The sequence below is a fragment of the Neomonachus schauinslandi genome, chromosome 8 (genome assembly GCF_002201575.2).
Source record: "Neomonachus schauinslandi chromosome 8, ASM220157v2, whole genome shotgun sequence".
Classification (NCBI taxonomy): Eukaryota; Metazoa; Chordata; class Mammalia; order Carnivora; family Phocidae; genus Neomonachus; species Neomonachus schauinslandi.
This window is the reverse complement of record NC_058410.1, coordinates 84,464,366-84,475,297: the sequence shown is the minus strand read 5'-3', so window position 1 is coordinate 84,475,297 and position 10,932 is coordinate 84,464,366. Positions and strand designations below refer to the sequence as shown.

At 38.3% G+C, this 10,932-nt stretch overlaps 2 pseudogenes; one reads left to right on the top strand and one right to left on the bottom strand.

Moving 5' to 3' along the window:
• Positions 1-259: 259 nt before the first annotated feature.
• LOC110582115 lies at positions 260-1,187 on the bottom strand (annotated as a pseudogene).
• Positions 1,188-10,081: 8,894 nt separating this feature from the next.
• On the top strand, positions 10,082-10,675 carry LOC110582121 (annotated as a pseudogene).
• Positions 10,676-10,932: the final 257 nt, after the last annotated feature.

Genomic DNA, 10,932 nt, shown 5'->3' with positions numbered 1-10,932 from the left:
TGACTGCTTACTAATTATAGTTTTTACATGTACTTCTAGAGCCAGGCAATGAAGGGACTGCTTAAACATGCATCTCTGGGTAAATAGAGAGTATTAGGATGAAAGCTGAATGACAAAAACCAAAATACTACGAGAAATTTACTACACTTCATTTGCAAATTTTTGAAGTAGAAGAGAAAAACTGAATATACTATATTTTCATTTTTTTTCTTTTTTTAATGTGCAAGTATTTATTTTAATTACTCCTATATGAAGGTCCTTATTTTTGGACAACAGCAAGGCATTTTATTATCCACTCCTTCCACTCCTTAAAGGTTTCCACAGGTTTTGGTAAATTCACATTATCCTCATGACTGTAGTTTGTACTGACTCCAGGGGTGTCAGCAAATTCATCATCAATCTACTTCACCAGCACTTTGTACACTGCAACTTGTGTAAACAGATAGGGCAAAGGTTGAGGGGTGCCAGTCAGCTTCTTCCAAGTGTCTGGAGTCTTGCATTAGTCATGCAAGCCCCTGGCAGTGTTGAAGTCCAAATATGTGCCAATCTCATGGGTTAAAGTCTTAGAGGAGTGAAATAGCAGAACACTAGTCACTTCAGGAGTATAATAGTTATCAAAAACTGAATAGTCACTTGAAGATACTTTCTACAGCTTGTTTACTTTGTCTTCATAGCATAAACAATCACTGCCATACCTGGCAAAGCTGAATATCCCCATACCACCTGTCAAAGAGGCCTGTCCAGTGACAAAATTCCAGGAGTCTCCTGGGTAAAGGTCAATCATTGTTATTCCCATAATACAGAAGGCATCTCCAGGTTTCTTCCTTTTTAAGAACTTGGGGATGTGCCCTGCATGAATATGTAGGTTTTGTGTGTTATCATTGACTCTAAGGGAATCCCTCCTTATAGAGACAGGAACCATTTCTAGGAGTTTTACTGTCAAACCGTAGAAGAATGCTTCACAGTCGCCCTTGAGCCATTTAATATATTCTTCACTGATAATTCTGGTGTTTCCTAGAGATCCAATGCACTGTATATAAATACTACATTTCCCTGGAGAGGGTGCCTTTCTGAAGGATCACTGAAAAATTGTTCAAAGTCTTGGGAGCCTCAGGACGGGAGATGATCCAACTGCAAATACAAGTTAATGGGTCCAAAATGATCATTGTCTGGCTTGAAGGTTTCATTCAGCAAATGCCATTTGCCAGCATCTAACTTATACTGTGAAACAAGCATTGGGCTTTTTGAGATGAGAACTGTTTTTAGTGTCTGTTCAGAGTGCCTGACTGTTTGCATAACAACAGGTCTCTTCCGTTCACATCATGTTTCTGTGTAGAGCTGTCATCCTTCCTTCTGAATGTGTCAAACAGCTGTTCCACCACTAGGCTTTAGAGAGGAAGGCACCCATTGAAGTTTTTGCCATACAAGGACGGACATGCCTGGACCTGGTTGAGAAAGTGCTTTGCAGAGTGCCTTCACCCTTGCAGGGCCTCCATGCCACTCCCCTCTTACATTGGCCTCTGCGTGCCTTATATTTTCATTTCTTTTTCTTTCTTGATATGTCACTTAGGACAAGTTAATACCTTGATCTCATCAACATTTTGAAGTCAATCTCTTGCCATATGAATTCATTGAATATTTTACATCATTTGAATTTTGTAGCACTTTATTTTATTTTTATTTTTTTATTAATTTTATTTTATTATGTTATTCACCATACAATACATCATTAGTTTTTGATGTAGTGTTCCATGATTCATTGTTTGCGTATAACACCCAATGCTCCATGCAATACGTGCCCTCCTTAATACCCATCACTGGGCTAATCCATCCCCCCTTTGCAGCATTTTAATTAATAGGTCAGTAACAGTTCCCTGAATCTTGCAGTGTGATACCTACTATATGGGACAAATAATTATCTATAAAAAAACATAGTCTGAGACAAGATACAGTGCATGGAAAAATATCAAATATATTTTTTATTAAAAATCAACATGTGGGGTGTCTGTATGGCTCAGTTGGTTAAGCGGCTACCTTTGGCTCAGGTCATGATCCTGGGGTCCTGGGATGGAGCCCTGCATCTGGCTCCCTGCTCAGTGGGGAGTCTGCTTCTCCCTCTCACTCTGCTCCTCCCCGCCCCGCTCGCTCTTACTTTCTCTCCCTCTCTCTCAAATAAATAAAATCTTAAAAAATCAACGTGTAAAAGTTGTTTTACTAGAGAATAAAATCATGAATTTTGAAAAAGAATTATAACAAGGATTTAGAGCTGTTAAGATTTATTGATTCAGGGGGCGCCTGGGTGGCTCAGTCGTTAAGCGTCTGCCTTTGGCTCAGGTCATGATCCCAGGGTCCTGGGATCGAGCCCCGCATCGGGCTCCCTGCTTGGCGGGAAGCCTGCTTCTCCCTCTCCCACTCCCCCTGCTTGTGTTCCGTCTCTCGCTGTATCTCTCTCTGTCAAATAAATAAATAAAATCTTTAAAAAAAAAGATTTATTGATTCAGGTGGGACTTGTGATGACTCTTAAAGAATGGGTAGATTAATCAAGTGGTGACACAGGAGACAGAAAAGGAAAAGTATGAGAAAAAGCAGAGATGAGAATGAGGGGTATATGTATGTGTTGTTGTTGTTGAAGAGCAGCCTATAATAAGAAGTAGTCCTATTGGTAGGGAGAGTGTTCCTGTTATAAAATATAGGTAAATATGTTTGAATTGGTAAAAACAGCTATCACATATAAAGTCCTTATAATGCTAAATGTCCTGCATAAATTATCTCATTTAATTCTTAATCAAAAACCTGTGAAGTGGGTACTACTATTTTCATCTCAATTGTAGAGATGAGGAAGCTGAGGCTTAGTTCCTAAGGTCACACAACCAGTGAATAATGGAGTCAGGACTGGTATGGAGAAAGATTGGCTACTGAGTCTAAGCTACTTCCACAAAAGAATCAGGACACATATTTCAGGGTCTTAATTATAAGAAAGACAAATTCTGACTTGCCTTAAGGTGACAGAGCTCATTATAGTTCTCAGTGATTTGGGATGAGCTCATGAAATCAGTGGGAAGAAGGGGATGAATGTGAGGACAAGTCAACAATAGAAAGTATCACCATTTCTTATCTGTCCCTGCATTTTTGGCTTTACTACTGACACATGTTTTGGATATGTAAAAAGTTGAACAGCATAGACTGCCCTCACCCCAACAGCACTCATTTTTCCCTCGAGATCTTTCTGGTTTAGCTTTAGGAACTAGACTGGGCCCTATTTGTGGGCATTTTAAGAGGTTTAGGTAATTTGGCCAGCTGAGAGATTATTTTGTAAACCAAGAAAGCAAGTGAATAATACCCCCTATATCTGGAATGGATGTAATTTGTTCCTGAAACATGTATCATACTTACCTTAGGTCTTATGTGAACTGGCTATAATTCAAGATATGCCATCATTTTTATGAACACATACCATAACCTCGAACATGTTTCCTATCTGCTTAGTATGACAGTATGATCTGACATCTGACTTTCTGTTTTCTTCTTCCACTTACACCTTAGCTCTTAATGAAATCTCACTACACTGATGGTCTTTTTGGATGATTCATGCTTTTAATTTTTCTCAAAGATTCAAATATGCTTTGACATTGGTAGTTCCATAAATCAATAAAAGAAGTAGACAAATTAGTCCAAGCAACAATTTTGACTGCAGCAGACAGAAATAGTTTACTAACTTTTTAGTCAACCCAATTCAGAAAAACATATTCTTGTTTAAAAAGGAAAATGACATATATACTCCTTCTCTTTAGTTACTACAGTCTCTGGAATTTTCTGTAACAAGAACAACAAAATAAGCATGCTTTTGGTGTGTGTATATATATATATATATATATATATATATATATATATATAGCTAAACCTTAAAACTCTATGAGCAGTATTATTGCTAAGAGTAATTAAGTTATTCAGATTTTGACCATATGGAATATAGTTATAATAACTGTTTTAATGTTCTTTTTCTATGAATTCTTTCATCTATGACATTTCAGAGGCTGTTTCTATTGATTAATTTTTTTTCCTTCAGAATGGGTCATATTTCCCCACTTATTTGCATATCTTTAATTTTTGATTGAATTCCAGACATGAATTTTATGTCATTGAGTACCACTATTTTGTTTTCTTTTAAATATTCTTGAGCTTTACTTCAGGTTGCAGTTAAATTACTTTAAAAAAGTTTGATCTTTTATGATGTTCCTTTTAAGCTTAGTTAAGTGAGATCAGAGTCGCCTTTAAATGTAGGTCTGAATATTCCTCACTGCTAAGGAAATACTTTTCTAAATACTCTATGTAATGCCTTTTGCATTATGAGTTTTTTTTTTTCTATTCTAGCTGGTGAGATTATGAACTATTTTCAGCTCTGTGTGAACTCAAGATTGTTCTCCCTGCTCCTTTCTGAGGCTCTCTTTCTGCTTAAGGTGGTCTCTTCATACACGGGTGCCCATCAGCACCCAGCTGAAAAGTCAAGGAAAACCCTCAGTAAATCTTCAGATATCTCTTTCTCTCCTCTCTATCTCTCTCTTTCTCTCTCTTTCTCCCACCCTCCCCCTCTCCCTCCCCTTTCACCCTTTCCCTCCTCCTCCTTTCCCTCTCTGCAGGTCTTCTCTCTTTGTGCACTTTTTCCTATCCAGTATTTTTCCCTGCAAATTCTATCCACTGTGTCTTCTCAATTTCTTACCTCTGTCTCCTAGTCTCAGAAGGCCCTCAGACTCACTGCACTGTGGCCTGGATACACTCTGATGGCAGTAAACTGGGGAAATCCCATGGCTCACCTTGTTCCTTTCCCATCTCTCAGAGATCACTTTTTTGTGCTATTTGTTGTTCAAATATTTGTTGTTCAGTCTAAAAGCTGTCCCATATATTTAGACTGGTCTTTTAGTTGTCTAAGGATGGAGAATAAATCTCGTCCTGGTTACCTGTCTTGGTTGGAAGCAAAAATCCAGTTATTCAGATTTTAGATCTGCCAAACTATAATATAAAAATTTGGAAACTTATGGAGCGTACAGTAAAGTATGAGAGACTTCATTGTGCTCAAAAGTGTATCTGGAATCATTTAGATGTTTTAGAAGCCCTGTGAGCAGAAATGTGGATCTCTTCTAGATCCTATTATGTCTCTGCATTGCAAAAATTGATACTCCAAAATTCTGTTGAACTACAAATCAAATTTTTGTAAAGAGGAATGAGCCAAAAACAAACAAACAAACAAACAAAACTATTAACTACATTTGGAACCAAAACAGTGGTGATATATATGTTTATATACATGCAAACATGTACACATTTTGTTTTGAGTGGTGTTCTAACTGACAATAAAATGTTTGGGTATAATAGATCTTATGATTAGTTGGATTCTTGGTTAAATTAACATTAATTTGATATGTCTTGTTCTATGCCTTGTGTTGAAAGTCTTTCTAATATTTTATTTATTTACCTGGTAAATAAAGAAAATTCAGGGGCACCTGGGTGGCTCAGTCGGTTAAGCCTTTGACTCTTGATTTCAGCTCAGGTCATCATCTCAGGATCATGAGATTGAGCCCTGTGTCAGGCTCTATGCTCAGCGTGGAGTCTGCCTGAGATTCTTTCTCTCCCTCTTCCTCTGCCCCTTCCAACCCCATGCACGTGATCTCTCTCTTTTGCTCAAATAAATAAATAAATGAATATTTTAAGAAAAGAAGAAAATTCAGTGTAATTTAGTATTTCTCATGTATCTATGATTCTGGCAGTATTTTCAGGTCATGGTGTTGAATATTAATAACCACTTTGTCCTACTGTAGATGTAGCCAATATAGTTTAACAGGAGCTCAACTGTCAATGCACTGATTGGATAAAAGATATTTAGCATCTAGAAAACTGAACACAAACATATTCTTGAATAAAGCCCAGTGTATATTCAAGGGAAGGTCCCAGGAGAGCCAGTAGAAAAGGTCCTGGCTAGTGGGGATTTGACAACTAGGAATCCAACAGAATGCAATAGGTGATTTGCAAGTAAAAGGAGATTTGGCAGTAAATGGAGAAATGTTCCAGATCCAGGAAGAATGTGATCTTTGGAAGGTCGGGGTATAAGTCATTTGGGCAGACACATGGGAATTGGAACTTTAGTCTCTGAAGAAAATGGAGTAGAGAGGTACTCATTTCTGATCCTTTGTACATGGTAGATCTTATATGCCATGCCATGAAGGGTCCCATGGGACTAACTGGTGTGTGTCCTTTAACCACTTGATAAGCAGTCTTTGACCCTGAGTTATATACTAGAAATGACTTGTTGAATAAATCCCTGATATGGATCTGTTCTCTTTCATGCAATTCAATTCTCTTACATTAAACATCTCTTATGGGCCAGGGCACAGGTCTACATGAATGATTAAGACTTAGTCTCCACAACTGGGAAGGTTGGAGCCTTAAGGTGAGGTACACACAGATAACAGATAATTACATTAGAGTGTGATGTTTGCTTTGAAGAAATCTAGGGTGTCTTTGCTAAGAAGAGGAGGGCATTTAACAAAAGAAGGAGACATTTATCCCAGGTGGAGGGTAAAGGGAAGGGTAGAAAGCATAGGGGTGAGTGATCTTGTCATTTCTTTTTCTTAACGAAATGAGTGCAGATAAAGTCTCATCAGATGAAGTTTTACCATATGATCATAAGAAGTACAATTAAGTATAAAGTACTTCAAGTGGGCAATTTTCATCACACTTTCATCTTGGGGTGTGGTTAGAGCCTAGTTTCAGGAATTATCACCCATTTATGGCTCTGGATATAATTTCTAGCTCTGCAATTTAGTGGCTGTATTCACTTCTCTGAGCATTGGTGTCCCCATGTGTGATTATAGATAATAGTTACTCTGCAAGTGTGTCAGTTATCAAGTTAATGTTTCTCAATTCCATATACATCCTTTAATACATGCTCTGTGATAAAGGGATTCCTTTAAGCATTAAATTGGGCACAATGTTAAGTTTTCTTGATAGAGGGTGTTAGAAGGACATTGAGGAAGAAGAGGTTTCTTGGGATTTCTGGTGTGGGCTGGGGAGATCAGCAGTGTGGATGTGATGCCATCTGCTGGAGCCTGTCTCAGTGACAGGCCCAGAATGCCATCCTTTTGTGATTTTGCAGCTCTGGGTGATGATATCCTTTCTGCAGACCTCTCCACATGGAACCCAGAGCTCTATGCAGGCTGCATGCAACCACCATGGACAGAGCATCACATAACAGGTAGTGTTCCTTCTGCAGGTTTCCTGCATCCCTCATACTCCGAAGGCCTCTTCCTTGGCCAGCACCTAGACTCCCATTGCATCCCGTGGCCAGTTGCTAAGAGCCTGCTCTCTGCCCGTACTCTGGAAGGTGTTCTGCTGTTTGCCCAGCAGCTCCAGACCTGCTCCAGCCTGGCCAAATCAGCAAATTTCTCTGCTGTCCTGTGACTAAACCACACCTACTCCAACAAGGTCTGATCTTCCTTCAAGTTTGTCCTTCCTTGGATACTCTCCCTCAGTCTTGGGATACTATACAGGGTTTCTTCTGATCTTACAGTTATTCTTTTATCTTAGTTTAATTATTCTTTATATCAACTTCCCCTGTTTAAACCACTGTGCTGTTTCTGTCTCCTGATTGGACCCAGACTGCTACAGCAGCAAGTTTATCATAAGGATTACATGAAACAACATTTGGCATATAAATGATAGCAATTATAGCTAATCATGTTTCTTCTTCCCTCTCTCATAACACAAACCCAAAAGTTTTTTTAATAAGAATGTGTGTGGGGGGGGGGGGATGTGGGTTGTGTTGGGGGTGTGGGGGAGGGTGTGTATGTGTATTTGAGATCTGGTATGTATGTGTGAGACTCTGTGTTTACAAAATGCTAGCTGTGCTTCTCCTTATTCAGTGTTCTACTGTCAGTTATTACAAAAAGTGTAGAATTTAGATTTGGAAGGCAGCTTTAAGATCATCTAGTCCAATTGCATATAAAGAAATTGATTAACAGGAGGCTAAGAGTCTTATTCAAGGTCACACAGTTAGTTCTGGGTGGAACTTGTATTATAAGAAGCCATCAATCCTAAGGACATGTCCAGGAGTTTTCTCTATAGCTGGAATTCACTCTCCAAACAAGTTTAAAATACAGAGTAATCTAGATGGCTGTATTAGTTTTCTAGGGCTGCCATAACAAATCACCAAAAGCGGGGTGGTTTAAAACAGCAGAAATTTATTCTCTTACAGTTCTGTAGACCATAAGTTCAAAATCTGGCAGGGCTCTGCTTTCTCTTCAGGTCCAGGAGAGAATTGTTCTTTGTCTCTTCCAGATTCTGGTGGCCATCTGCATTCTTGGGCTTGTGGCTACATCACTGCTTCTGTCTTCATATTGCCTTTTCTTCTATGTGTTTGATTTCTTCTCTTTATGTCTCTTATAAAGACACTTGTCATTGAATTTAGGACCCACCTGCATAATACAAAATTATCTTCTCAAGATCCTTATTTACATTTGAAAAGACCTTTTTTCCAAATAAGGTAATATCATAGCTTCTAGGGTTTGGGACATAGACATATCTATTTTGTGGCCACCATTCAGCCCACTACAATGTTTTTTAAAAAAATAAATTTAGATTCCTAAGTCACCATGATTTAATTACTCCATTAGCTCAGTTAATAAATCTAGATATGTTTTTCTAATAGTTATTTATTCCATGGGCATATTACTTAACGAAGTGATTTGCTTAGGTCTTGTAATAACAATCATGCTATGTGAACTTTACTTGGGAAACATTTAGTATTTTCACTATTATGCATTATAGCCAAGTGTTTCATGTTACAACAGGCTGATCCTAATACAAACTCATGTATGAGGGGGGGGAGTAGGAAATGACAAAATGTAATATACCCTAAATTAATATTTTCCCCACACAGTCAGCCAGGTGCTTCCTTCCACTAAAATTTGGGTCTGTTAATATTTAGAGAATATACTTGAATCTCTGAGAGCTTACATGGGGTATTAAGATATCTGGGAAGAATTGGTGTCAGTGATCACATGGACTAATCTGTTTGGTATATTCTGTAGATGTTTAACCACCAAATTCCTTCAGAGGTTCAAACATAACCCATTATTTCTGTATGTGTTAAACTGACATGCTATAGAAGATTTCCTCCTATATTCCATAGTTTTTCCCCTTTTTTTCCTCTTATATCACCTCATATTAATCCCATTTAGGTAGAAGTGTTTTTTAAATTAAATGAGGTTTATTTTGAACATAATAATTGGCACTGCTTGAGCATTAAGACTATGTGCTCTGGTTATGAAAGAAGGAGAAAGACATGTTTCTCACATAGAAAAATTGGTTAAAAGATATATTTTAGATTCAGGAGAATACCTCTATTATTACTAATTAATTCTGGAATGTAGAAAGCTGGGAATGTAAGGAAACTACCCCTTCCCACCACCCAAACTGGGTACAACTCCATAATATTGTGTCCCTTATTAGGTCATTTTGTTCTATTTCTTACTGGTACTGGTGATAAAGAAGGGGTGTGATTTTTTAAAAATTTATTGGTGGCTATCTTTTCTTCCCCATATGTTTGTGTTTATTATTTGAGGATATACTGGGAGTGGTGACTTTTTCTAAGCCAATTTTAGGACTTTTAAGATACAAATTAAGTTGAATTGACCAAAAACTAAATTCAGATGATTGTATTTGTCAAACTAAATGTCAAAGCACAAAAAATTGTATCTTCTTTTCTTGCAATAGCTAAAAACAAAAACTAAAACTAAACCCTGCCTTCCAGAAAACAGAATTCCCTACATAGAATATTTCCCAATTTTTTTCTTTCTGACAGTTAGATGACACTGAATATCACCAATTATTCTTATATATGTTTTCTAACAAGAAAAACTCAGAATCTCTTCTTCATGCACATAGATTCAAAAGACCTCAATAAAGGACGAAGCCGTGAGTATTTCTTCTTGACACACAAATGCCTTGGACATCTGCCCTCTTTCTGGCTAAGGGGCTCTCTTGAAACACAAAGCCCTTTTGCTTTCCTTTTGCCACTGCAGTCACAGCCATGAGCATGCTCAGATTTCAGAAAAGGCTTGCCTCCAGTGTCCTCCACTATGGCAAAACAAAGGCCTGGTTGAACCCCAATGAGAGCAATGAAATCGCCAATGCCAACTCCTGTCTCCTGTCAGCAGATCTGGAAACTGAACAAAGATGGACTGATATCTGGAAGCTTGTAACTGTCCATTCCCAGGCTTGGTGCCAGAAAAACGCTTTGGCCCACCAGAGGGCAGGCATATGGGCATTGGTAAGAGAAAGGGTAGTGCCAAGTCTTGAATGCCTGAGAAGGTAACCTGGATGAAAAGGATGAGAATTTTGCACCAGCTGCTCAGAAGATACCAAGAATCTAAGAAGATTGACTGCTGTGTATCACAGCCTGTTCTTGAAAGTAAGGGGTAATGTATTCAAAAGCAAGCAGATTCTCCTGGAACATATCCATAAGCTGAAGGTAGACAAGGCTCAGAAGAAGTTTCTGGCTCACCAAGCTGAGGCCTGCAGATCTAAGACCAAGGAAGAACGCAAGTGCTATGAAGAGCAGCTTCAGGGCAAGGAGGAGGAAATTATCAAGATTCTGTCCAAGGGGGAAGAGGCCAAAAAATAAAACTCCCTTTCTTTTGTCTGTATATAGTGACCTGAGCAATTACACGGATCAGTTACTTAATAAAACAGACCTTTATCTGGAAAAAAAAAAAAAAGAGAGAGATACAAAGCCCTTTTAATTCTTATGATTTCAGATGGAAAGTCTCTATCAGGATGTTCTCTAACATCTGCAAATATCTTTTTCCACAGGAAGATGTTGACAGACAACAGCAAAAGCAGTTAGTGAGAGATTGGAGGACACCTGGCAGGGAGCAGCTA